This window comes from Notamacropus eugenii, chromosome 1 (assembly GCF_028372415.1).
Source record: "Notamacropus eugenii isolate mMacEug1 chromosome 1, mMacEug1.pri_v2, whole genome shotgun sequence".
NCBI lineage: Eukaryota > Metazoa > Chordata > Mammalia > Diprotodontia > Macropodidae > Notamacropus > Notamacropus eugenii.
The window spans coordinates 639,944,291-639,971,473 of record NC_092872.1 but is presented as its reverse complement, the minus strand read 5'-3'; the positions used below and the strand labels follow the sequence as shown (position 1 = coordinate 639,971,473).

General features: G+C 38.2%; 1 protein-coding gene across 2 annotated transcripts in view; it reads left to right on the top strand.

The window, feature by feature from the left end:
- The first annotated feature begins 10,506 nt into the window (after positions 1 to 10,506).
- AFTPH (aftiphilin) overlaps positions 10,507 to 27,183 on the top strand; it is a 93,742-nt gene continuing 77,065 nt past the window's right edge. For both annotated transcript variants that reach the window (XM_072635411.1, XM_072635410.1), the window contains exon 1: positions 10,507 to 10,631. The gene's annotated coding sequence lies outside the window, so the exon portion shown is untranslated. The remainder of the gene's footprint in view (positions 10,632 to 27,183) is intronic.

Below are 27,183 nucleotides of genomic sequence, written 5' to 3'. Positions count from 1 at the left end.
GAATAATAGTGGTGATAATGGACATCCTTCCTTCATACCTCATCCTACTGAGGTTTTTAATTATCCCCACTACAAATAATGTTTGCTAATGGTTTTAGATAGATACTACTCATCATTTTAAGGAAAATTCCATTTATCCTTATGCTCTCTAGTGTTTTTAATAGGAATGGGTGCTATATTTTGTCAAAAGCTTTTTGTGGATCTATTGGAATAAGCATGTGATTTTTGTTTTGTTATTGATATGGTCGATTATGCTGATAGTTTTCCTAATATTGAATGAACTGTACATTGCTGGTATAAATCCTACCCGGTTGTAGTGTATAATCCTTGTGATATATTGCTTATATCACCTTGTTAGTATTTTGTTCAAAGTTTTTCCATTGATAATCATTAGGAAAATTCATTTAAAACTTTCTGTTTTAGCTCTTCCTAGTTTAGGTATCAGCACCACATTTGTGTCATAAAAGGAGTTTGCTAGGACTCCTTTTTTGAATATTTTCCCAAATAGTTTATATAGTATTGGGATTAATTGTTCTTTGAATGTTTGGTAAAATTCACTTGTGAACCCTTGGGGACTTTTTCTTAAGGAGTTCATTAATGGCATCTTTGCTCTTGAGCTGAAGCATAATAGATTCTACTCCAGCCCCTTACCTTTACATGTGTGTCTCTCTGCTTCAGGTGTTTCTTGTAAACAATGCATCTACTCTGCTATCTGCTTCTGTTTTATGAGAGTTCATCCCATTCACAGTTATTAATATGTATTTCCTTCCCTCCTGTTTGTCCTCTCTTTCACCTTTTCTCACTTTACCAGTGTTTTGCTTCTGTCTACCACCTCCCCAAGCTGCTCTCCCTTCTGTCAGTCCCCTTCCCATTTACTTAATCTCCTCCCCTTCTTCTTTGTCAGGAAAGAAAGAGTTCTATATTCAGCTAATTGTGTATATTATTCCCTCTTTGAACCAATACTGATGAGAGTAGGTTCAAGCAATGCCCATCACCCACCCTCCATTTTCCCCTCCACTGTAATAGGTTTTTGACACCTCTTCATGTGAAATAAATTGACCCTACATCTCCCTTCTTTTTGCACCCTGTATACTTCTCTTTCTCATACCTGAGTAATTTTTGTTATTCCTTCAAATTCACCTTATACTCATACCTTCTGTCTATGTATATTCTTTCTAGCTATACTATCAGTGGTTCATCTACTAAGAATTATAAGTATCATCTTCCCATGCAAGGATTTACACAGTGCAGTTCCATTGAATCCCTTATGTTTTCTTTTCCCTTTTACCTGTTTATGCTTCTCTTGGTCTTAATATTGGAGATCATATTTTTGGCTTAATTCTAGTCTTCTTCTTATGAAAGCTCAGAATCTTCCTATTTCATTGAATGACCATTTTCCCCCTTGACATATTATGCTTAATTTTGCTGGGTCAGTGATTCTTGGTTGTAGGTCTAGCTCCTTCCAGAATATCAAATGTTGCAGTTGCTAAGTCCTGTGTAATTTTGATTGTGGCTCCTTGATATTTGAATTGTTTCTTCCTTGCCACTTGCAGAATTTTTTCCCTTGACCAGATTGTTCTGAATTTTGGCTATAGTGTTCCTTGGAAGTTTTTATTTTAGGATCTCTTTCCTAATGTGACTGGTGGATTCTTTCATTGTCTATTTTGTCCTCTGGTTCCAGAATATCAGGGTAGTTTTCCTTGATGTTTTTTTGAAAGATGCTGTCCAGGTCCTCTTTTTGATTACGGCTTTCAGGTAGTCCAATGATTCTGACATTTTCTCTCCTAGATATATTTTCTAGGCCAGTTGTTTTTCCATGAAGTATTTTACATTTTCATGTATTTTTTTCATTCTTTTGAATTTCATTGATTTTTGATGTCTCATAAAGTTATTAGCTTCCACTTACCTAATTCTAACTTTTAAGGAGTTATACTTTCTTCTCTAGTTGACCAATTGTACTTTTTAAGGAGTTGTGTTCTTCAGTGGATTTTTGTATCTCTTTTTCCATTTGGCCACTTTTACTTTTTAAATAGTTTTCTTTTTCCAAGCTGTTGACTCTTTTTTTCATAATTCTCTTGCATCACTATTATTTATTTTCCCAATTTTTCTTATGCCTCTCATATGCTTTTTTAAGCTCCTTTATGAGCTCTTCCATGAGTTATTTCTGGACTTGAGACCACTTCCCATTTTTCTTTGGGGTTTTGCTCATAGGTGTTTTGAAATTGTTGTCCTTTTTTTGAGTTTGGGTCTTGATCTTCTCTGTTACCATAATAACTTTCTGTGGTCAGATTCTTTGAGATTGTTGTTCTTTGCTCATCTTTTTTGGCCTTTTTTCCTTTTTTTTAAATTTGAGCTCTGCTCCCGAGATGGAAGGGGTACTGTCTCAGGCTTCTTGTGCCAGGGGTTGAAAACCCTGCCTGTTTACCTGGTGCTGCACTGGTGTTACCCTGAGACCACCCCCAGGGCACTCTCATGTCTGGTGCTGCACTGAGCTGTGGGGTGGGAATAGCTGGCACTGCTAGAGGCTGTAGAGGTCTGGCAGCTTACTTGGTGCTGAGTCAGGGTCCTAGTGTCTGGTGTGTGTTGAGGCTGGTGGGGTATTTCTGTGTTTTCCTAGAGATATACTGAAGCACATTGCAATCTGAATGTTGGCTGAAGCATGTGGGGGTTCTGAGACCTGAAGTCTGCCCATTCCTCTAGCTAAGGTGAGGCGTATGGGAGGTCTTAGTGTTAGTATTTGCCTGTTTCATTGCACTGGGGCTCAGGATCTACCACTAATTTGCTGAAGTGGGGCTTGCTGCTGGCTTGCCGGGACACTTACTGTCTTACTGACTTACCAGACAGAACTTTGCTGCTGATCTTCCAAGTTTTCTGCACTCAAAGATTATTTCATCCCATCTTTTTGCTTGTTCTTCTGTTCCAGGGTTTGTCTTGGTGCACCATTTTATGGTTGTTTGGAGGTAAATATGGGAGAGTTACTGCTTACTCCACCATCTTGCCTCCCACCTCTCATTTCTTTTCTGATTTTTTTTCTCTAGCACTCTCATCTCATTGATTTAAAAGATTAACTCTTGCATTATGTCTTCTAGGAATTCTAGTTGAGCATGTGCCCAAGGTGTGTTTGCTTAAGGCTTTGCTTATAGATGTTTTAGAATCTTTCTTTTCTTTTAGTTTTATGTCTTGAGCTTTTCTGTTACCATAATAGCTCTTTATGATGGTATTTTTTTCTTGGCTCATTATTCCACCCTACTGACTCCATACTTTATGTTAGTTCCATGCCCTATACACTTCTGAAAGGAATATTTGTGTTGATCAAATTGTTGCTTTCTTGGAATACTTACTGATTACTGTATTCTAGGATTTCAGAGACAACTCAGATTGGGGACCTACAAGCTTTCAGTGCTCTCAAAGTGGTTTGATCTAGGGTAAAGTTTGATTTTTGCTCTCCTAGTCAGAGCTCTGCAAGTTGCTGACCTATGTTTGGGGCTAACACATCTATGGGCTGTACCCATTTACAGTTTTCAGTAAACGACTGCTAGATTCAGTCACTATCAAGCAGTTGGAAATCTGCTGCCTTACAGTAACAGGGCTGGTCTGGTATTCTTACCTTGGTAATTCCACTGAAGGATTCAGACTGGGTTGGAAATTGGAACTTGAGAGCTTGCTTCACTCCTAGGGTTCAAGTCACACAGTTACAGCTTACTTCTGAACTTGTTCTTCACTCAATACACATCCTGGGACCCAAGGTCATTAATCATCCTAGAATGCTACCCTTGAGTGCCAATACCTGGATCTGTGATACAGAACTGGATACTAAGAACTATCAGTTTTCACCTATTCCTGAACTCTGGACAAGTTTAAGCCCCTTTTAAGTCTGTTTTGACCTTGATCACCATGTTAATTGTTTTTGACAGTCCTCTCTGACCCGAAGGAGTTCCTCCTGGGAGGACATAGGGCTCCCCTGTTGACCCTTGCTTTCTACAACTCTCCCAGTATAGGTATAGCTATCAATAGGCTAAGTCCTTGTCTGGGTACCCAGTTTATACCTAACGAAAGGCCCGTGGTCCAGGCAGAGACAGGGAAAATAACCCCTTAATAATAAGTTCAGGTACTGAGAATAACAAGTAAAACAATGGGAATCAGTTAAATGCAAAGCTTTATTAAAACCAATGGAGAGGAGAGGGAAGAGAAAAGAAGAAAAGAGGACCTGACGTACAAATCAGGCACACACTAACAGTAGATTTGGGCCACTTCTATTTAGGACGTTTGCAGACAAAGCGAGGTCCATTGCTTGGGGATCTTGTCAAAGATCTGCCAAGCTGTTGATTTGCTAGTATTGAGACACTTCAGAGAATACAACCGTCAGATTTTGTGACTGGGGAGGGACAAACTTTAGTGGTTTACCTTGTTTAGCTGTTAAGAGGGGATGAAGGATATCCCCAGAAGGTTACCTGATAGGATTAATGTCCCAAGTATTATGGACTAATCAAGAGCTCTGCTACTGACCGCCTGGCCTTGGCCACAATCCCTCAGCTACTTTCTTATCTAGGAAGTTCCCTCAGTCCCTGTGACCTCTTCACCCTGGGATATCCCTTCACCTTCCCTTCTCTCATTAGGGAATTCTTCCTAGAATCTTCATTTTGAGGAAAGGACCAGACCAGGGGTAGGGAACCTGTGGCCCTCTAGGTCCTCAAGTGCAATCCTCTGACTGAATCCAAACTTCACAGAACAAATCTACTTAATAAAACTTCTGCTGACTCAAAAGGCTGCACCCAAGGACCTAGTACCCTGAGGCCACAGGTTCTCTACCCCTGGACATCCATCTTTCTTCTTCCTTCTGGTTCTTCTGACTCAGTGGTTTCATCACTGAGTTTCGCCTTAGAAGTTCCTTCAGCCCCAGTAACGTTGTCATCCTGGGACATCCCTCTGTACCTGTCCTCTTCTCTTATTAGTGAGTTCCTCCCAGAACCTCCATTGTGAGGAAAGGCTTCAGGCTAGTCATCTTTTATTTCTCCGCAGGCTCTGCTTCTCTCAATTTAGGCAAGTTGAATTTTCAACTCCCTTTTATGAGCTGTCTTCCACCATTGTAACGTCAGTTCCACAAAGGCACTGCTTGTCTGTTTTTGGCTTGTATTTGTCTTTTCAGCCCTTAGCAAATTACTTTGAACATAAGTTCTTAATAAATGCTTGTTGACTTGAGAAAGTCAGTGAATATACATGGGCTCTGAAAAGTAACCTGAGTTTTCATTTATGATGATACATCAGCATCACAGGTTACACTCAGATATTTTTTTGTACTTATCCATTCAACAAATATCAAGCATCTACCATACGTACACAGCATGTATGAAAGTGCTATTTAAAAACAAACCCAAATGTGCAAACACACACACATATTTAAACTAGGGTTAGGAAATTTTGATTTAAAGTTTTATTATTGTTTTAGTACTCTTAAGTACAATTATTTTATAGTTTGCTACTCAAAACAGGTAAAGCAAATAAGGAAGTCAACATTAAGTAGCTTCCATGTGTCAGCCACTGACCGGAGTGCTAGGGATACAAAGACAAAAAGCAAACATTTCTGCTCTCAAGGAGCTTGTTTATCTTCTAATGAGGTACACAGACACAAACACACACAGACACACAGACATGACAGGAAATGACTATTTATTTACTTGAGCCTTCGAGGACATAGGACAATGATTTCAAGTTCAGCTTCTCATTTCCTTTAGGGAGAGGGTTTGGAGATTTCTCTTGCAATGCAATGGCATCAGAGGAAGTACAAGTGAACCAAAGGATGTCAGGTGGAATCTTGAGAGTCCAGGGCCACTGCCTTAATTAGGGATATTCCAGCCGCTAAAGAATGCAGAGCATCACTAAATTCCTTAGCCAATTCCCTATTCAAAAGTGGAATTGGCGGTTTCAGGAAATAATTTCCCATCAACAGAAATCTTTAAGCAGAAACTAGATAGATGACCACTTGGGGATATTAGAGATTCAGCAGAGAGTTGGATAGGATGAACTCTGTGGTCCCTTTCAGCTGCAGGGGACTATGTTTCTATGATAAACAATATATTTCATAAAGGGCAGGTGGGAAGGTCTGTCTGCTGAAATTTCTTCATCTGTAAAATGGGGATAATAGCACCTACTGCCTGGGGCTGTTGAGAGGATGAAATGAGCTACCTGCAAAATGTAAACCCCAAGTGATACGTAGTTTTTATTATTATTGCCAACTTCAGTTTATCCTACCATCCAAACTGGGTATTCCTTATGACAATGTAATTCTTGTTGTCTTTTCTCTGGTACCACATTACAATCTATTCTTTTTTTTATTACAGTTGCTTTCCCAGGAACTATTGTGCATATTAGCCTAGGTTTAAATGGATTAAAATTTATTACATCATTATATGGAATACTACTGCACTATAAGAAATGATGACCTGGTTTCTTTTTAGAAAAACATGGAAAGACTTGCAGGAAATAATGAAGAGTGAAATGAGCAAAACCAAAAGAACATTGTATATAGCAATAGCAATATTGTTCAATGAACAACTGTGAATGCCTACGTTATTTTGAGTATTACAAAGACTCAAATCAGCTACAAAAGACTTATGAAGGAAGATGCTATCCACCTCAAGAAAGAACTGATAAGTATGTGTAGTATGGTTTTGCATATATATGCATACACACACATATACACATGTATATACATGTATATACACACACATACACACACACATATTGCATCAGTGGCCTTCTTGAGGGTAGTGTGGGGAGGGAGGGAGAAAGATAAAGTAAAAAGTGCACAACAGAGAAGAAAACTCAGAAGAAAGCACAGAAAAACAGGGTGGCTTTTAAAACAATGAATAGCATTTATTACATAGCTCAGCTTTTTTAAGTAAAGTATGAAATGGAATCATGGCTTCGTATTGAATTCTCTCCTTGTGTGGGGCTATGTAAATGGATTTTTTTTGTCTTTTTGCATTTAAATTCAAAAACGAATAAAAAATTAAAAATAAAAGAATGCTGTAATCCCCGTTTGCTTCTTTCAGTTTTCATATTTTAAAAAACTCTTTTGTAAAAAGAAAAAAAAAACCACAACTACTCTTCAAGATCAAATTGTTTTTTTTTTTAATTTGGAAATGAATGTAAGGAAGTCAAGGCCATGTATATAAATTTGAAAAAAAACCCAGATATGAATGTCTTAATAAGCAGTGTGATATACTGTAAATTCTTAACTTAAGAGTCAGATTTGAATTCTACTAGACCTTGCCCAAGCCAGTCACTAATTTCATGTGTAACCTCTGAGCTTCAGTTTCTTCATATGTAAAATGAAGGGGTTGGAGTAGATCAGTGAATCGAATTTAAATAGAAATAGGGACCAAATATTGATTTAGAGAAACTCAAATTAACACTGTATTTTAATTTGTTTTGTTAAACATTTCCCAGTTACATGTTAAGTCCTATTAGGGAGATTTGCCAGCTGTTAAAGTAGACTGCAAGGCCATGAGTTTGATATTTTTGGAGTAGGTGATTTCTAAGGTCTGGTCCAACCCTAAAATTCTTTGATTATTTACAAGAAAGGAAGCAGGATGTGGTGGATGGATGTCAAGCTGTCCAAGAAATCAAGAAGATCTGGGTTCAAGTATTGTCTCTGACATACAATGTCTGAAAGACTCAGGATAATTCACTTATAACAACTCACTGGCTAAAATGGGGATCATAATAGCACCTTCTTTACTTGCATGATGGTTAGGAGGATCAAATGAGAAATTTGCAAAGTGGAAATATTAGCTGAGCACATATTAGGTGCTAAATAAATGTATTAATAAAATTTATTAACTTATTTACTTATATTGATTTTTTGAACACTAATTTTTCAGGTTTTATTTTATTCATTTTATATACTTGCAGTTAGCATGTATGAATGAATTCTGATTCTGTTTTATGTCACATAATATTTCTTTTTATTCTTCATATTTACCTTTTCTTGCAGCACAATAATACTCTATTATGTTCATAAGACACAAATTATTTTACCATTCCCCAAACCATGAATACATGTATTTTAATCATTTAGCAAAAAATTCAGATCACTGAAAATTTCTATTAGATTAAGAGTTTTTAACCTGGATTCTAAGAACTTGTCTATTTTCTTCAAATGTTTGATAACTAAATTCCAATATAATTGATCTCCATTGTAAGCCTATGCATTTAAAATTCTGCTAAGATATGTGGAAGTGATTATAAAACACTGAAAACAAATAAAATAATTTAATTTAAAAATATAAAAAAATAAAATTCTGAGAAGAGGTCTAGAAGAGGTCTAACAGACTATGAAGGTGACCATAAGACAAAAAGATAAAAAAAATCCTGCTTTAAGATTAATATTTTTAAAACAATAAAAAGCCTTCACAACTAAAGGCAATATTATCATTCAATAGCGTCCACAACTCTTTATAACTCCATTTGGGGTTTTCTTGGCAAGGTTACTGCAGTGATTTGCCATTTCCTTCTCCAGTTCATTTTACATACGAGGAAAGGAGGCAAACAAGGTGAAGTGAATTGCACAGGGTCACACAGTTAGTAAATATCGTAGGCCAGTTTTGAACCCAGGAAAATGAGTCTTCCTAACTCCAGGCTTGGCACTCTGCTCACTGTGCCCACTGTGCGCCACCTAGCCGCCCTCTCTTTGAACTGACATAAAGAGGATTTCTGTGGGGAGTTCTGCAATTCTAGTGGTCAGGATAAACGAGTTACATGGTGAAAAAAAAAAAAATCTTCAAGTTGTAGTGATAAATAAAGCACTAGGTGATATCAAGAACAAACTTTTTCCCAAAGTGGAGCCCCGGATGATTGAATTCACGATCTGGCTTACTGCTTTCTCTGAATGACAACCTGTCTTCAAATCAAATTAGATGAAACTAATCCACAGTGGTATTTCTCACATGTTCTACTCAGAATCCTGCCATTTAGCACAACTTCTAAACCAATACATACTTCCGCTTTTGTGCAAACTACTTTTTTCTTCCCAAATATTTTTTTTTCAGTTTCCTTTCAGTTTGTAGTAAACTATGGGTTGGGTTATATGCAACAATGTATACCTGCTGAACCAGCAGGGGGCAAAATACAATGCGATAAATTAGATACAGTATATCCATTTTTCTTACTACTCAGGAAGCAGAAGGAAAAATTTGTAGCGATGCAATCTCTCCGTCTAACAAGGACTGAGTCGAAAGAGGCAAATATTCTATTTTAGCCCTCAAAGTCACTATGAAATGAGGGGATAAATTCTGCTCTTTCCCCTCACCCCAGAGAACAGACAGACACCGGCGCTGCAGTGGGATTGTTTTCTCATGGTCTCTAATATGTAAATGCTTTACTTTAGAATTGCGAAAATACCTTAAATTATTCAAAATGCCTAGGTCCGCTGAAGTAGGTGGATCACAGAGTGTGAGGAGCCCAAGTAAAAGCGATGCAGAGACGAAGAAGGGAAGGCTTATTTTGAGTGATCACAATAATTCACGTAGACAGCCTGGTAATTCATACTGCTGAATGAACTGGGCACTCAGAAGAGAAGACACGTGCAGTGGTGTTTTGCGATCCCCCATCGGAGGAATCCGATCTGATTTCTCCCCTTGCCGTGGACTCCTTTTCCCTCCTCGCTAATGTTGCGGTCAATAACTAAAATCGTCTAGATCTTTGAGAAAAGTCCTGCTTTGATTATTCTCCGAGACCCAGCGTACGCAGTCGGCTCCCCACTGAGCCCCTCGTCCGGTCCCCGTCCCGGTGCCTGGGGAAGCCCACAGGAGATCACCGGCTTCTCCTGGAACCCTGGGATTTCCTAACTGCTGGCGGCAGCAGATAAATGGGAAAGTCGATGGGGGCGGGGCGAAATCAGGAGAGGGGACCGGGCTTGGGCCGAGGGTCAGGGCCCGAGAGGGAAGAGAGGCACGAGGAGGGGAGGGCCCCAGGAGCAACGGAGTTCTCCCAGGTCCTCCAGAGTTAGCAACCAACCAGATTATGGCCCCTTTCCATTCAGTGTGGGCCGGGGGCGTCCGAGGAGAGGAGGCCCAGCCCCGAGGCACTGCTTTAGCCATTACGCCTGCCTCGGGCTCCGCTGCCAAGGGGAGGAAGGAGGGACGACTCTTTCTACACTTACCTCCGCAGCTCGCCCCGTACCAAGAAAAGGGCAATTTTGCCCTCACCCAAAATGGCGGGCCGAGCTCCGCACTCGACAGGAGCGTCTGTGACACCCGTTCTCCTCCAGGGGTCCCTCCCCACCTCACCCGCCCAGCCACGACCCATCCACCCTGCGCCCGGAAATGACGTGGCCGCGGCGGCGGTTCTCCCGCTGCATGATGGGAGAATGTGTGAAGTGGGCGGAGGGAATCTCCGCGGCGGAGGAGGAGGAGGCGGAGGAGGAGGAGGCGGAGGCGGCAGGCGGAGGGCAGCGGGATGGGGGTACCGCGGAGGCGCTGAAAGTCCGGGTGGGTGTAGATGGCGCCGCTCAGCTGAGAGGGCGGCGGGAAGCTTGCCCTCCCTAGTCGCCCACTCCGCTCCGCCCCGGAGGAGCCAGTTCCTCCCCCGGCCCCGAGCCATGCCCATCGCGGCCGCCCTGGAGGAGCCAGGTAAGAAGCGGCCGCCTCGCCGGGGTCTCCTCCCCTCAGAGGACGGGGCTGCCCAGACACCGGGCGCTCCCTGCGCGCCGCCTCCGAGGCCGCCCCGCGCCCGGCCGGGGCGGGGGGGCCAGGGGGCCGGGAGGCGGGCGGTGGCTGTGAGGGGCTCCTGCCCGGGGGGTGCGGGGAAGGAAGAGGCTCGCGGGGCCTGCGGCGAGCCCGTCCTGGGGGGCCGGGGCCGCTCCCCCCCGCCACCGACCGCCGCCCCGACCACCCCCGGCTCCCCAGCCCCGGCTGGAGGCGACCTCTCCCGCTCCCCGCCTGGTCCTGACCTCTCTACCTGCCCTGATTTTCTCTTCTTCCCCTCCCTCGGAAAACACACCCGCACACACCCGCACAGTTGTGAAGTTCGGAGCTTTGCTTGCTCCCCCCCTTCTCCCCTTCCTCGTGACAGGTGTAAACACTGCCCCTTTGCCCGAGGCCGCCGCCCGGGCCGGGGCCGCCTGCCCCCCTCCGCGCTCCCTCCTCCCCGTCACCCTCCGGAGAAATCACTTGTGACCCGAGGACGGTTGACTTGCCGGGGTCCGAGCGGACCCCTGCAGCCCGGGAGCTGGGCTGGCCCCGCCGGATAGGGGACTGGTTTAAATGCCGAGGAGGGTCCTAAGTCCTGGCGGGGCTTTCCTCCACGCCGAGCCCGGAGGGGACACCCGGCCTGTGGTTTAATTCGAAGCTTTTCCTTCCAATTTGGGCCGAGAGAAAAAGGGACATAATTCACCCTTGTTCGCTGAGTGGTTTGCAAACGGAAGCAGCGTTCAAGTTGCTTTCGGTGTCGTTTCTTTTTTTTTTTTTTTTTTTTTAATCCACTCCTAGGGGGAAGTCATGTCGAATTAAGCTTTTGAACTTTCCTTAAGGTGTAAGCCTATCCTTCCTGCCAGCCAACTTTTGAATCCTTTTTAGGATAGGATTTATCTTTGAAAATGAACTTGTTTGTAGTTTTGGAATTGCCCTTTTAGGCATCAGTATAAACTAATGTGACCATACTGAACTGCTGACTTGGTTGGTTAGACATATCAACATTTTGCATATTTAACATGCTGTCTTTTGTCGCAGAGGTCATAGATTTAAAGTTGGAAGAAACTTTAGAGGCAGTTTAGTCCAACCCCTTCATTTTACTGATGAGGAAATAAGCTCAGACATGACTTAACCAAGGTCACATAGGCAGCAAGTGACCGAGCTGAGACTTGAACCCAAGTCCTCTGACTCCAAAGGCATTGTTATTTTTGCCAGTACAATAGCTTAAGTGTTCTTGGCGAACCTCACCAACATTAGCTACAGTAAATAAAACGTCAGTTTCCTCAACATTGTCTTAACATTTTATCCACAGAAATATTAGACCGTGTGTAAACTACAGATAGTATTTTTGAATTAATACAAACTATTCAAACCCAACCATTACAAAACTGCATTTTAAATTTGTGGAAGAGCATACATATTCAATTAATTGTACGTGGTCGTCCCTAAAGTGCATGGGTGAGTTTTCTAAAAAGTTAGGCTGTTTAAAAAAAAAATGTTGGAGGTCAAACATTTTCAGTAGAAATCATGAAAGATTAATTTTGAAAAAAGCAACTTTGTTTTTTCCTTTTAGTTCAGTTTTTAATCATATGAGCATAGTAGATGTGTGTTTTAACACTGTATTGATCAGTTTCTTTATACATACAATTACTTGAATATAAAGCAGTTACTTTGCTAGTTATGATGATGCAGAGGCAAAAGCTGTCAATAATTATACATTGTGTTTGCAGGATCTGATGAATCTTATTTGTTAAAATGAACAGTTTGGAACTTAATTCTCTGGAATTTAAAACTTTTCTTCCTTCAAGTAGTAATTACTGTAAGCTAAGTTTATATTGTTACAGAAATTTTTAAGAATTTGAATTCATTTAGTTCATAGATAATTAACTAATTCAGAAAAAATATTACTCAAGTCAGTACTAAATGCATACTTTGTATAACTGCTAAAACCAACCCCAGGGAAATTGATTGGCTGGTAACCCCATGTGAAGTGTTCTGCCTCTCATTAACAACTTTGAAAAAATTCTCATGATAGAATGACCAAGTGTTTGGGTCTTTTAAAACCTATTATAAATTTTTCAGTTAAAACTTTATTGTTCAACTGTGTTTACTGCAAGTAAACTATTAATCTGTTATTTTGTATTTTATATTTATATAAGAATTATTACTTTGTATTTTTTTTTAAAAAGTCATTACCAGGAATTCTTAAATGCCCTAAAGAATTGCTGGGTTTGAAATTTTGAAGTGGATGCCTGATATTTCACATTAAAACATATAAATGAATCTCTTTGTAACTTTGAAAAGACCTGTCTTTTACATTAAAAAATGAGTAGAGGTTAGAATTTCCTTTTCCTCTCTTCCTACTAATAAAATCTGAATCTTTGGAAGGCCTTCCTTTCCCCACCCACCAAAGTCTCTGTCTCTATCCTTCTAAGCCCTGGCTAGTATGATTGTGAGAGGAAGTGTAACCTCACTTTAGAACCACACAGTAAGGAATTAAATAGACCTTATAGTTTATTTAGCCCAGTCTGCCACTTTACAGGTGAGGAAACTGAGGCTCACAGAGGATTAGTTACCTGCCCAAGATCACATAGCTAGTAAGTGACAGATCTGGGATTTAAATGAGAGGCATCGAGTTAGTACAAATCAGATCTCTCACATTTACTAACTGTGACTCTGGGCTAGTCATTTAACTTCTATTTCATAAAAATATTTGCATTAATTTCCTCATCTATAAAATTAGGATCATAATAGTTCCTACCAGGGTTGTTGTTAGGATAAAGTGAGATATTTGTAAAGTGCAAACCATAAAGTGTCATATATAAATGCTGACCATTAAATTCAAGGTTTTCTGATTCCAAAACCAGTGCTCTTTCCACAGTACCCTGCTACCACAGTGGTTTTCCCCACCTCTCTCTCCTCTCCCCAGTTCATATCCATCCTCACCAGGCCTCTGTTCCAGCTCTTCTTTGCAGGCCCCTTCCTTCTCCCCAAGCTCCATTTCAGGTGCTTCCCTTCCAGCCTTCAGCTCATCTTTATTTTCTCCAACCCTAGGCTGAACCAACTTTCACTGCTTTTGTCCCAGTTCTGAACAGCTGATTTACAGATTAATTTTGGGGAGACAACAAGTTCATGAATTGGTAGAGTTTGTTTTTCATTTAGTACTGTTTTTATTTACATTAGAGAGATACAATGGTAGAGTGCATAAAAACCCATCCTCAAAACTAAGAAAACCTGGGTAACCTGCTTCTAGCACTTGCTGCCCCCTGTGAACTTATGCAAATCAGTTAACCCTCTCAGTGCCCTAGGTGACTCTCTAAGTTGCTAGGATGCTGCTCAGTCTCCTAGGAGAGAAACTTGTGGAGTTTTCATCAATAAAATCACAGCTCCAGCCAACACTCCCCCCCACCCCACCCGCTAACTGTCCTTTGAAAATACATTAAGTACTAGTGGTTGAATGTGTGAGGGCATGGGGACTGGTAATGAAAAAAAAGGGGGGGCTGTCTCCTGGAGAATGTAGTAATTTAAGTACTGACTTTGTCATAAACCATTTTCAATAAAATATTGTATGATTTTCAATAGAATTTTTAAAAAATATGTACTTTAAAATTGTAAAGACTGTAATGTTTTTATCACTTTAAAAATGACAGCTCTAGATTGAAACTTAAGAGCGGTCAAAACAGCCTTATTTTACTTTTATATTTTGATTTCTTTGATTTTCTAAAATTAAGCACCAGAAGCCCAGAAATGTGTATTTCAGAAAGGTATGTTTCTGGATTAAAGGAATGATTTACTTCTTTCCATTTGGTTAGAAGAAGCCTCTTTTGCTAAATGTTTGATCATACAATCATAAAAATTAGAAAAGAGAATTTTTGAAGTAGGTATGTTGTGGACAAAGAATATAATACTTCACATTTTTTAGAAAAATAAGTAGATTCTAATTTTGTGTAGTAAATTTAAACAAATATGTGTTGTATGTTGCTGATAGTGTGCATAGTTTGCATAACCAGTCATTTGGTATTCTGTGCTTATTAAGTTAAATTAGCACACAACCTGAATTTTTGATCTTATCTTCCTTTCAGTTCTTCTTTTAATATAGCTCTCTTTTCCTAAAATGGTAAGTTCTATTATAATGAAAAAGGGTAGTAAGAGCTCTTCTGCCCATTCTAAAGTGTTTTGCACAATCAGCTGGTGAGTGTATCTTCAATGAACATTTGAACAGAGAATTTCATTTTTGATCAACCTTATCTTGTTTTTGTTTTTTGTCTGTCAAATACAACTGAAAGTTGATATGCTATGTAACTACATATGATGAATTTGCCCTTAATAAAAAAAAAGTAGGCATTTTATTTTTACTAGGAACAGATAATTGAATGTAACCTTAATGTTAATAAAATGTTTCACCATTATTTTTTAAAATGTTTTTAAAGGCATTCATGAGAAACTTTCAGGCTATTTGGAAAAACCATTTATAAAAGTGAAACTGAGAGATAAGTTAGGCCAAATGGGTTAAATGCTTACTCTTTTATGTATGGGTAGATCATCTTACACAATGCATATTTAATTCTTTGGAAACATGTTCTTCCTCAGAGCTGAATACATAATAAAGACTTTGCAACTATTGTAGCATGATGAAATTTAGTTAAGATAACTTATCACAAATAATATTAGATGATTTTAATTTCCGAAAATCAAGGCCTTTTATCTTTGGCAGTGTTATAAATTCAGAAGATTTACTGGAGAACCAGAAAGCACCTCTATTGTTCTTTTGTATCTGGAGGAATAAAATGCCAGATGAAAACCTTGATACTTTATAAAGGTGGGGGAGGCGGGGTTGTTTGTTTTAACCAAGAGGAACATTGGTTACATAGGTGACGTTTCAATTATTAAAGATGCTGTTGTAAATATTGTTTATATAATATTGGAGGTCATTCTTGAATATTATTTTAGTTTTCAGCTTTAACTTCTATAAGATTTTGAGTTCCATAATTTCTCCCCATCTCTCCCTTTCTTCTAACCCAGGACGGCATATAATTTGATAAAACTCTATAAATACATTCATATTCAACCTATTTTCACAGTTCTTTTTCTGAATGTGGACAGCATTTTCCATCATGAGTCCTGTGGAGTTGTCTTAGATTCTTGCATTGCTAAGAAGAGAGAAGTCTCTCAAAGTTAGTCATCACACATTGTGGCTGTTACTATGGACAGTGTTCTCCTGGTTCTGCTCACTTCACTCAGCATCAGTTCATATAAGTCCAGGATTTTCTGAAGTCCGCTTGCTCATCATTTCTTATAATACAATAGTATTCCATTACATTTATATACCACAACTTGTTCAACCATTCACCAGCTGATGGGAATCCCCTTAATTTCCAATTCTTTGCCACCACAAAAAGAGCTGCTATAAATATTTTTGTGCATGTGGGTCCTCTTCCCATTTGTATAATTTTTTTGGATACAGACCTAGAAGTGGTGTGTGTGTTTGTCTTTCGTTGCCGAAGACCATGTCATCAGAGAAATAATGACATGACTTGCATTTGACTTTGTTTTGAGTGAGGTAAGGCTGTGCAGGTCACCAGCCTTACTTCTCCGACAGAGCCATCTGAATCCAGTGACCAGATATTCATCAAGATGACTGGAGATGATCCAGGATGAGGCAGTTGGGGTTAAGTGACTTGCCCAAGGTCACACAGCTAGTGAGTGTCAAGTGTGTGAGGTGAGATATGAACTTAGGTCCTCCTGACTCCTGCACTGGTGCCCTATCCACTGCATCACCTAGCTGCCCCCCCCCCCCCCCCCCCCCCCCGAAGTGGTATTGCTGGGGCAAAGGGTGTGCACATTTTAATAGCACTTTGGGCCTAGTTTCAAACGGCTTTGTAGAATGGTTGGATCAGTTCACAACTCCACCAGCAGCATATTAAGTGTCCCACATCCTCTCCAACATTCATCATTTTCCTGTTTTGTTATGTTAGCCAATCTGATAGGTGTGTGATATATCTCAGTTGTTTTGATTTGCATTTCTCTAATCAATAATGATTTAGAGCATTTTTTCCATGACTATAGATAGCTTTAATTTCTTCCTTTTAAAACTGCCTGTTTATATCCTTTGATCATTTATCAATTGTGGAATGACTTATGCTCTTATAAATTTGACTCGATTCTCTATATATTTTAGAAATGAGGCCTTTATCAGAGACACTGGTTATGAAATTCTTTCCCAGTTTTCTGCTTCCCTCCTAATCTTGGTTGCATTGGCTTTGTTTCTGCAAAAACTTTTCAATTTAATGTAATCAAAATTATCCATTTTGCATTTCATAATGTTCTTTATCTCTTGTTTCGTCATAAATTATTCTGTTCTCCATATATTTGACAGGTAAACTATTCCTTGCTCTCCTAGTTTGCTTATAGTATCAGCCTTTATAGCTAAATTGTGTACCCATTTTGATTTTATTTTGGTATGCAGTGTAAGATTTTGGTCTATGCCATACTATTTTCCAGTTTCTGCCATACTATTGTACAGTTTTTCCAGCAGTTTTTGTGAAATACTGAGTTCTCATCTCAGAAGCTAGAGTCTTTGGGTTTATGAAACACTAGATTATTATAGTCATTGACTGCTGTGTCTTGTGTACCTAACTTGTTCCACTGATCCACCATTCTATTTCTTAGCTAGTACTAAGTAATTTTGATGATTGCTGCTTTATAATAAAGTTTAAGATCTGATATGGCTAGGCCATTTTCCCTAGCAGTTGAATATTTCAAAGGCGTTTAGTTGTTACTCTTTTCAAAGAATAGTTTAGAATAGTGAAAATCTCTTCTGTTCTAGAGGCACAGTGAATAGAATGCTGGGCCTGCAGTCAGGAAGACCAGAGTTCAAATCAGGCCCACTTACTAGCTGTTTGTAAGCAAACCATTTAACCTCTATTTGTCTCAATAAAATAAAGATGATAATACCGTCTCTCTTGCAGGGTTGTGAAAGTGCTTAGCATAGTGCCTGGCAAATAGTAGGTGCTATATAAATACTTGCCTAATTTTTTTTTTTTTGTCTTTGTATCTCCTTTACATGGTAGATACAGCAGGTGTTTAATAAGTGCTTGTTGGTTGATAAGACTTAATTATGCCTTAAAGAGGTTTTGTGTTATAAAACAAAATAATGTTTCTGCCTCTTCCTCATAGCTTTATTGAATGTTTTTACTTAGTGCTTATGTCCAATAGATAAAATTTTCTGTTTATTGTGGCTTTTTAAAAAATCTTTTTCCTCTTTTATTGTGTGTTGTCTGCAAACAGTTGTTGGTCTGATTGCGGTAATATATTCGAAATCAAAAAGCATTGATTTTTTTCCCCCAAGCTTGTTACTGGAGACAGACTTTTGTTTTTCATAGCTAGTTATAAAACTGGAAAGAATTACTTTAATCACTAAAGCTGAATTATAAACTGACTTTTTAAAGACATTGGAAAAATAGGATTATTAATAACTTTTCTTTTAAAAATGCTAATTCGAGCCTCAGGTATCAAAAATATGGTTTTTCATCTCCAGAGAGAGTTTCAGTTTTTTTTTTTACTCCCAATTATAGCATCATTTTCCCTCATTCTTCTCTTTCCATTCCCTTCTTTTCCACCTCTCAAAGTCATAATAGAGTCCAATGAGAACTCCTTCCCTCTTCCTCTTCTCATATCATTCAGATATCTTCCTCCATCATCCTTTGCCAAGATGTGCCCCCTTCTCTTTGCCAAGACTCATTCTTCTACATGCACCAGTGATCTCATTTCCTCTTTACTTCTCCAGCAAATGGCCCCCCTATCATCCCCACTCTTGTATACAGTCTCACCATATTTACTGCTTCTTCCCTACTTGTGTGCATATGCAGTCATGTGTATCCCATCCTTAAAAAACTCTCACTTGATCGTACTATTTCCTCCTGCCATTATCCTCTATTTCTCCTCTCCTTCTTGGCTAAACTCCTTGAGAAAGCCTTCTATACAGTGCTTTAACTTTTCTCTTTTAAACTAAGTCTACAGTGTGGCTTCTGGCCTCTTCATTCAACTGAAACTACCTTCTCCAAGTTAACAACGATCTTTTAATTGCTAAATTACCTTTTTTCACACCTGATCCTCCTTGACCTGTCTGATGCTATTGATCATCCTCTTCTCCTGTATACTGATCTCCTTTCTGTCTGATCCTCTCCTTTTCGGTCTCTTTTGCTAGATCTTTAAGTCATGCCCACTAACCTTGGATGTATCCCAAGGATCTGTCCTGAGCCCTCTTCTTTTTCTCCCTATACTGTCTTGTTTGGTGGTTTCATCGGCTCCCACAGGTTCTGTTATCACTTCTTTGCAATCCAGTCCCAATCTCTTTCCAGAGTTCTAGCCTCACGTCACCAAATTGCGTTTTAGACATCTCAGACTGGCTATTCTATAGACAGCTCAAGCCAAGCATGTCCAAAACAAATCATTATCTTTCCCATACCACATATACACCTCCTTCCCTCTTCCAAAATTTGCTGTTGAGGGTTCCCCCACTTGGGGTTCCCCAGCTTGGCTATCATCTTCAGCCCCTCACATATCAAATCTGTTGTCAGATGGTGCTTTTCTTCCTCTGCTCTCATTTCTCTCCATTCATACAGCTATCATTGCATTATAGGATATTCATCACCTTTCACCTGGACTGTTGCAGTATCCTTCTAACTGGTCTCCCTCTATCAAGTCTCTCCCTGCTATAATCCAACCTCTCTTCTCAGTTGCCAAAGTGATTTTCCTAAAGTGTAAAAAATAGGAAATTATTTGTTTAACATGTAAATCCTTCAAAAACCTTGTCCCTTACAGTCTATTTTACTTTACTCTATGACCCAGCTATGCTGGTCTGCTTACTTGCTCTTCCTCACACAGGATGATCCATCTCTTGTTTCTCTACCTTGGCATAGGCTGCTCCTGGTTCCTGAAATTCTCTCTCCTCATCTCCAACTCTTTTTTCCCTGGCTTCCTTTTGAGACATCTTCTGTGAGAGGTCTTTCCTTACTCTGTCCCTCCTCTTCCACTCCAAGTACATTCCTTCCAAACGACCTCCCATTCACACTATTTTCTCTCTCTCTCTTTGTGTATAATTTTTTTGTTATTTGGATGTTGCCTCCCTGTTAAACTATGACTCCTTGAGAGTAGGGACAGGACTGTGTTTGTGGCTTTTTTTATATCCCCAGTGTATGTCACAGTGCCTAACATGGTAAACATTTAATAATATGTTTATTGATTGACAACTTATTGTAATATTTGGTCAATACTTTTTGAGAATTTATTAATTACACTGACTAGTTTTCATTAGTCAACTTGTAACATTATTGTGGAAAAAGTGTTTGAACTAGTAAAAAGAAAACCATTCTTAAACCTTTGTTTTTAGCAGTTTTTAAACATGGTCTCTAAGGTTGTGTCTAGCTCTAACTCTTGGTTAATTTGTGTACTGATATCCAAAGATTTTAAGGAAATCAAGTGTAAGTAGTAACTATTCTGTCTTAAGAACAGATAGCAGTTTTTAAATTACTTATGTATTCCTAAGCCATATAATTGAGCTTTAATTCTACCCTGTGTAAGGAAAGTGAAAGTGATTTAGTTTTTATCTTGCACAGTATTGATTTCTAGATGATTATAAGCTAACTTTTGGAAGTAGTTCTATAAGATCCTCTGTTACAGTAACTGCAGTAAGTGGCCTTAAGGGAGAAGAGGAGAACAGAGAAGAAAAGGAATTCTTAGTAGAGATAGGGGGAGGGCATTGTGAACTAAAAACTCTTAGCTCCCTTTTTTTGTACAGCAAATGATATGTAACTTGTATATAAACTATTCCCGTCATATTCTTGCTTTGTTCTGATATCATTAACATGCTCTTTTTCCAAAGGAAGCCTAAAAGGTGTTGTTGTTAAACTTTCATTTACAGAAGGCACACAATAAATATTTGTTGAGTTGTATTAACAGTTTTTTCATAGGAGCTCATAGAGAGTGAAATTGTTTATTCTCAAAACTGTCAAGAAGTAGGTGACATCTCTTTTGAGAATATCTGGTATAGAAATACTTTAGAAATTTAGGTTATCTCAAGTCATTTTTCATATGGTTTCAAAGTATAAAAATGAGGAGAAACCTCACAGTTGCTGTTCAAAAAAGATCTGCTATAAACTAAAAATAATTGCAACACTATTGTAAGATAATTTTTTTCCTAACTTTGTGGTTATAGGTACTTGTTACCATAATTTTGTAACTTCTCAAGACCTTTTTCCATTATTTAGATAATAATCTTCAAATTAGAGTTAGCATGGCATTGTGAATAAAGAGTTGTCTTGCTTTAGAGTAAGAAAGACATGGATTTAAGTCCTTACTCTTACCATATACTAGTTATGTGATCATGGGAGGTTATTACATCTCTCAGTCCCAGACTAAGGACTAAGTTCTGACTGCATTTATGGAAGTAGTTTCCATACAAGAAATTCTTTCACTAGTATATCATTGATCTGGACCTCCCCCTGTCCCCTTTCTCTTTAAATTTCTGAAGTGTTCAAAATAACTTTCACATACTCTTTGGTATTATAAATATTAATAAAATGAGTTGTTTATTTCTTAATTTCTAACTGTTAGCTATTTTCCTTTCCCAGTAAAAAGCAAAATCTTAAACCAAGCAAAAAAAATACCATAAAAGGTCAACCAGCCCACTGGGTTGGTAGTACAGATAATCTTGTATTTTGAACCTACAAATAACAGCCTGATTAAGCTTATCATTTTACATTTACAAAAACACTACTGTCTTCTAGAAGAATATAGTAGAATTTCCTGGAGAGATATATGTGTGCATGAATATATATGTATATATCCATATACATACATACATGTGTAAATAAAAAGTGAATACAGACTTATAAGTATCAGTCTTTTTTAATTTTTTTTATATTTTAGTTTTAAAATCTAGAATTGGAGGAACTCCTAGAGAGAAACTAGTTTAACTTTCTTACTTTACAGATAGAAAATGGAGCTCCAAAGAGGTCATAGGTTTATAAGAATTAAAAGTGATCTACCTTAGACATTATCTAGTCCAACATTCTCTTTTTACTGATGAGGAAACTGAGGCCCCCAGGATTGTAAGTGCCTTACCCAAGATTTCACAGATAGTAAATAACAGGGCTAGAATTTGAACCCAGATACTCTGTTCCAGATCCGATGTTTGTTCTTCATACCACTTTGCCAGATATCTAAAAAGTCAACATAACTGTCATTTGAAGTTATTACAAAATTTCATGCAAATTTTTAAAAATTTTAACTTCTTCAGTTATTCTTTATGTACATATGAATTTATACACTACTTGAATAATGTATAGCAATTTATAAAAAACAGTGGCTAGTTTTCCTTTGCTAACTGGAATATGACAGGCTGGATTTTTAGGAAATGGAAACTATTTTTGTTATTACCTTAACAGACATGCAATAAAGAAAGTAAATCTGCTGTCTCTAAACTCATGTAACATATGGCAAGTCAAATAAAAGCAATTTTTTTAGATTGTCCATGACATCACTCATCCTCACTTAAAATAATGTGGATAATTTTGAGCTGACTGCATTTGTTTACTGTATTATGACCTCTGTGTAACATTTCAATCAGTGAAAGATCTGTCATGATAATTGAAGTTTAGCCTGAAATACAGATACAGATGTACACAAAGAACATTCTTTCTTGGTAAGTACTTATTACCATCTCAGTTTCTGTAATCCTTAATTTCTAATGTTTTTGAAAAGAGACAAATCCAGGTAACTGAAGCAAGAAACTGATCTTATGAAGACTTTTTAATCCCAAAAGTTAAATAAACTTGGTTGCTATGAAGTATTGCAATAGTTGCAGAGAGACAAAAATTAGAAAGTGATGGGAAAGTTTTAAGGAAGGTGAGGGGAAGTGGATCCTACCTGCTCCAGCAGCATAACTGAGAGTAGAACCCAGGTCTCCTGATTTTTCGTCCAGAGCTCTTGCTGTTTATTGTACCATGCTGCCAAAAAGCAGTTGAAGGCTGGAAGATCATGAAAGGTCAACTTACTTACCACCTTTTTTTTTTTTATTTAGGGCATAAAACTGAGATAATCTCTAAGGGAATCTAAGCAAAGCCTAAAATAAGACATCTTTAATTTTTAAAAGTTAATCTTGTTATTATCTCATAGTATGACTTTTGCTATCGGAATATCCAAAATCAGCCCCAGAATGTCTTTGAGTGCAGAATTTTTGTAGGCTAAATTGTTGTTTTGTTTTGTTTTTTTAAGTAAAATTTTTAAATTGATATATCTGGAAAGCTGTCCTCCATGATAATTTTCAGGATTTTTTGTTTTGTTTTACTGTTCATCTCTAATCAGGTTATGAAAAACACTTCTGTACTTCCTTCTCAAAAATGAATGGGTTATTTGGTCACATTTGGTTGTTGATGTTATTTCAATCAACTTAAGCAGTGTCATATTTTTCATCAGTTTGTGACACTGTGATGGCTGTATAGAACCTTTTGCTATTAAAATTAAGAAATTTGGAAAGAATACACATCTACCTGACTTTTAAAGTATTTCAAAGCATAGCTACAGTAAGATCATAGATCCTTGTATAGCTGAAAGAAATCTTCAGAATCCTGCAGGACAGTGTCTTTACTTTTTTAGACAAGAAAACTGAGGCCCAAACAAGTTACTTGTTCAAGTCCACATGGGCAGTAAGCAGCAGAGTCAGGATTCAGACCTAGACCCCTGGATTATTGAGGTAGTATGGTATAGAGGGCTGTGCTTGAGTTAAGAAGACCTGAGTACATGCATACTCGTTGATCTCACAATACCACTGTTAGGTCTGGGTCTCAAAGAGATCCAAAAAAAAGGGAAAAGGACCTACTGGTACAAAAACTTTTATTTTGTGGTGGCTCAGAATTGGAAATTAAGGGAATACCCATCATCCAGGGAATGGCTGAACAAGTTGTGGTATATGATTGTGATGGAATATTATTGTGTTATAACAAATGACAAGCAGGATGATTTCATAAAAATCTGGAAAGATATAGGAACTGATGCAAAGTGAAGTGAGCAGAACCAGGAGACTATACACAGTAACAGCAATACTGTACAATGAAGAACTGTGAATGACTTAGCCATTCTCAGCGTTACAGTGATCCAAGATTATCCCAAAGGATTCATGATGAAACATGCTGTCCGCCTCCAGAGAAAGAACTGATATTGTCTGAATACAGATTGAAACATACTATTTTTCACTTTCTTTCATTCTTTTTATTTTATTCAAGTACTTAATGATTGATATGAAAATGTTTTATATGATTTCACATGTTAACTTGCCATCTCAGGGAGTGGGCAAGGGAAGGAGGGGTAGAATTTGGAACTCTAAACTTAAAAACAAATGTTACAGATTGCTGTCATTTTCTGAGCTAGATATCATTTATTATAAGGAACATGTGACCTGGTTTAATAAAGGATTGATCTAATGGCCCTGCCTCTGGCCAAGTGACCCCCAATTAAGGCTGCAATACATTTTTATAAGTATAGAACAAAGAACAGAACAGAAACCATCTAAATGACCAGCATCACAAAGTTGAAAGATTATTATTGGCTGCATCAAAGACCATCTTCATTGTTAAAAATGGGACAAGGTAAGGTTGTCCTAGCCACCTTGCCATCGTTTCTCAGGAATAGCCTACAAACCTTGCAGAAGATGCTGAGAAAATTAAGGATTATTGTTTTTAACATGTAATTAGGAGGAAAATAAAACCTTATTTAAAAAAAAGACGAGTTCAGATTCGCTTGATGACGCTATCCTTTTGAGCGGGCACAATATTTAATGTCTATGTGTCTTCAGAATTCCCTAGGACTTAATAGATAAGCTGTAGACTGCTTATGTTGGTGGAACAATGGTGTCGCAGAAATTTTTATTGTTTGAATTCCAAAATCACCTCAGTTCCCTACTATATCAGGCTGCTTCACATAGTACTATAGCTAGTTACTACTGTTTGACTATCTCAGTTGCTACGCACATAAATAATGAAACAGGAAACCTTAGCTTTGCTTGCTGGGATTTACTTTGCCAGTTATTATTTACATGAATTCATAATAAGTTTTTTCAGGGGTAGGATGAATAGTTTCATGAACAAGATAGATAAGTCTTAAGAAATAGTCTTTGTTTTAATTCTGAATTTTTTTCTTTAGTAAAAAAACATTTTAGAGAATGTTTTTCATAGTTGAGAGACTTCGTGTTTTTTATTAATTTAAGCATAACATGAAAAATAGGGGTGAAAGCAAATAGAAGATGAGAGATTTAACTTTTACAAACTTCAGAAGAAAGAATAGCATGTAATATATATTTCATAGTTCACAATTGTGATCTTATGGTATTTTGAGTATTTTTTTCTTTTCAGAAAGCATAGTGTTAGATCATGTTAATGAGGTGAGATAATTTTAAGATCCATGAGAGGAGAGGAATTTTAAGATAAGAAAAAAGTGAAGCTGTGCTCTGTTCATTCAGAAAGTATGAAGCAAATGCTATGTGCCAGCACTACGTATGTGAAGTCTGAAAAGACAATACAAAAGCCTGAAGGAACGTAGATTCTAAGAAACAGCTTATATGTAGAAAATGAAATGCAAAATATAGACTGTGGTTTCCAGGGGAGGGAGGTTGGATTTAGAAAATGGGAGGATCAGGATACACATGAATTGAGCTTTTAATGAAGCAGAGTATTCTAAGAGGAGGTGAGGAAAGAGTGAATTCCATTTTTAGTTTGGATAAAGGAGCAGAAAAGCTTGTTTGGAGAACAGCAAGCAAAACAGTTTGGCTACAATCAATCAACAAGAATGAATTAGGTGTCTGATGTATACTTGGTGCTAGAGACATAAATACAAAAAAATAAATTCCTACTCTTTAAAAAAACTTATCTTTTTAAAAAATCAGCTGATATACACCTTCTCTCCTTCTCTCCCTCCCGTCTCCTTTCTCTCTCTCCTATTAGGAGTAAAAGAAAAACAAAACTCCTAATCACATATAACCAAGCAAAACAAATTTCATGTAATCTGTCTAAAACACTGGCCATGATCATGTGTGTGCACACGTGTCGGGGGGGGAGGTGTTATTCTACAGTTTCAATCTTTTACCTCTCTATCTGTGGGTAGCTGGCGTGTTTCATCATTAGTCCTCTAGAATCATGATTGGTGTTTATACTGATCAGAATTCCTTAATTCTTTCAAAGCTATTTGTCCTTATTTCTGTCAGTGTACAAATTATTCTTCTGGTTCTCTTCACTCTTTTTCAGTTCGTACGAGTCTTCCTAGATTTCTCTGAAATCATCTCCATCATTTATTATTGCACAAAAATATTCCATCACAGCTACATACCATGACCTGTTCATTCATTCCCCAGTTTATGGATATCCCCTTAGATTCCCATCCTTTGCCACATCAAAAAGAGATATATTTTGTATATCATTAGAGTTTATTTAGGCAGTAGACAAAGTGCCAGGCCTGAAGTCAACAAGGCTCATTTTGCTGAGTTCTTAACTGGCCTCCAGACATAGCTGTGTGATCCTGAGCAAGTCACCTAACCCTATTTGCCTTAGTTTCCTCATCTAAATGTAAAATGAACTGGAGAAGGAAATGGCAAAGCCCTCCAGTGTCTTTGCTAAGAAAACCCAAATGGGGCCATAGAGTCAGATAGGACTAAAAGAACAGAACAAGTTTATTTTGGTAATAATTTATCCTTACCTTAAACTAACCTCTCATTTATTACCGCTTCTCTGATTTCCTGTTGAGTTGTATTTTTGTACCCAAATCTGAGACAGACAGACACTGTGGGGTGGGGGTGGGGTGGATTTTTCCATTCTTTGACTAGTTCAAATGAGAGTGAAGTTCTTGTGTCAGCTGCTTCTCTGACTGTTCCTTCCTCCTTGCTTGTTTAGATGTCTATTTGTACACCTGGATTTTGTGAGATAATTTGCCTTATCCTCTTTCAAACGCTCCCTTACTTCCAGTATATTCCTCTTTCTACATTCTGCCCTTAAGACTATCAAGATATAATAGAACCATTCTCAGGCCTTCTGTTCTCCCCTTTGTCTTCTAATGAAAGCTTTCAGGGGAGATACCTGTATCATTTCCTCAAATTAAAATGTTAACAGTTTATCTACGTTTAGTTCTTTATCATTGTTTATTCTTGTTTACATTTTTATGTTTCTCTATTTGAACTCCTGTGTTTGGACTTCAGAGTTTCTATATACCTCTTGTCTTTTTATCAGGAATGCTTGGAAGTCTACTATTTCATTAGAGGACTTTTTTTCTCCTTTAGGATTATATTTGGTTTTGCTGGTTGTTATTCTTGGGTGTTAGCCAAAATCCTTTGCCTTCTGTCTTCTAAGCTTTCTGGATCCTTTATAGTTGTGACTGTTAAATTATGTGTGATCCTAACTGGAGCGCCTTGGTACTTGAAATTTTTCTGGCTGCTGGTAGTATTTTTTCT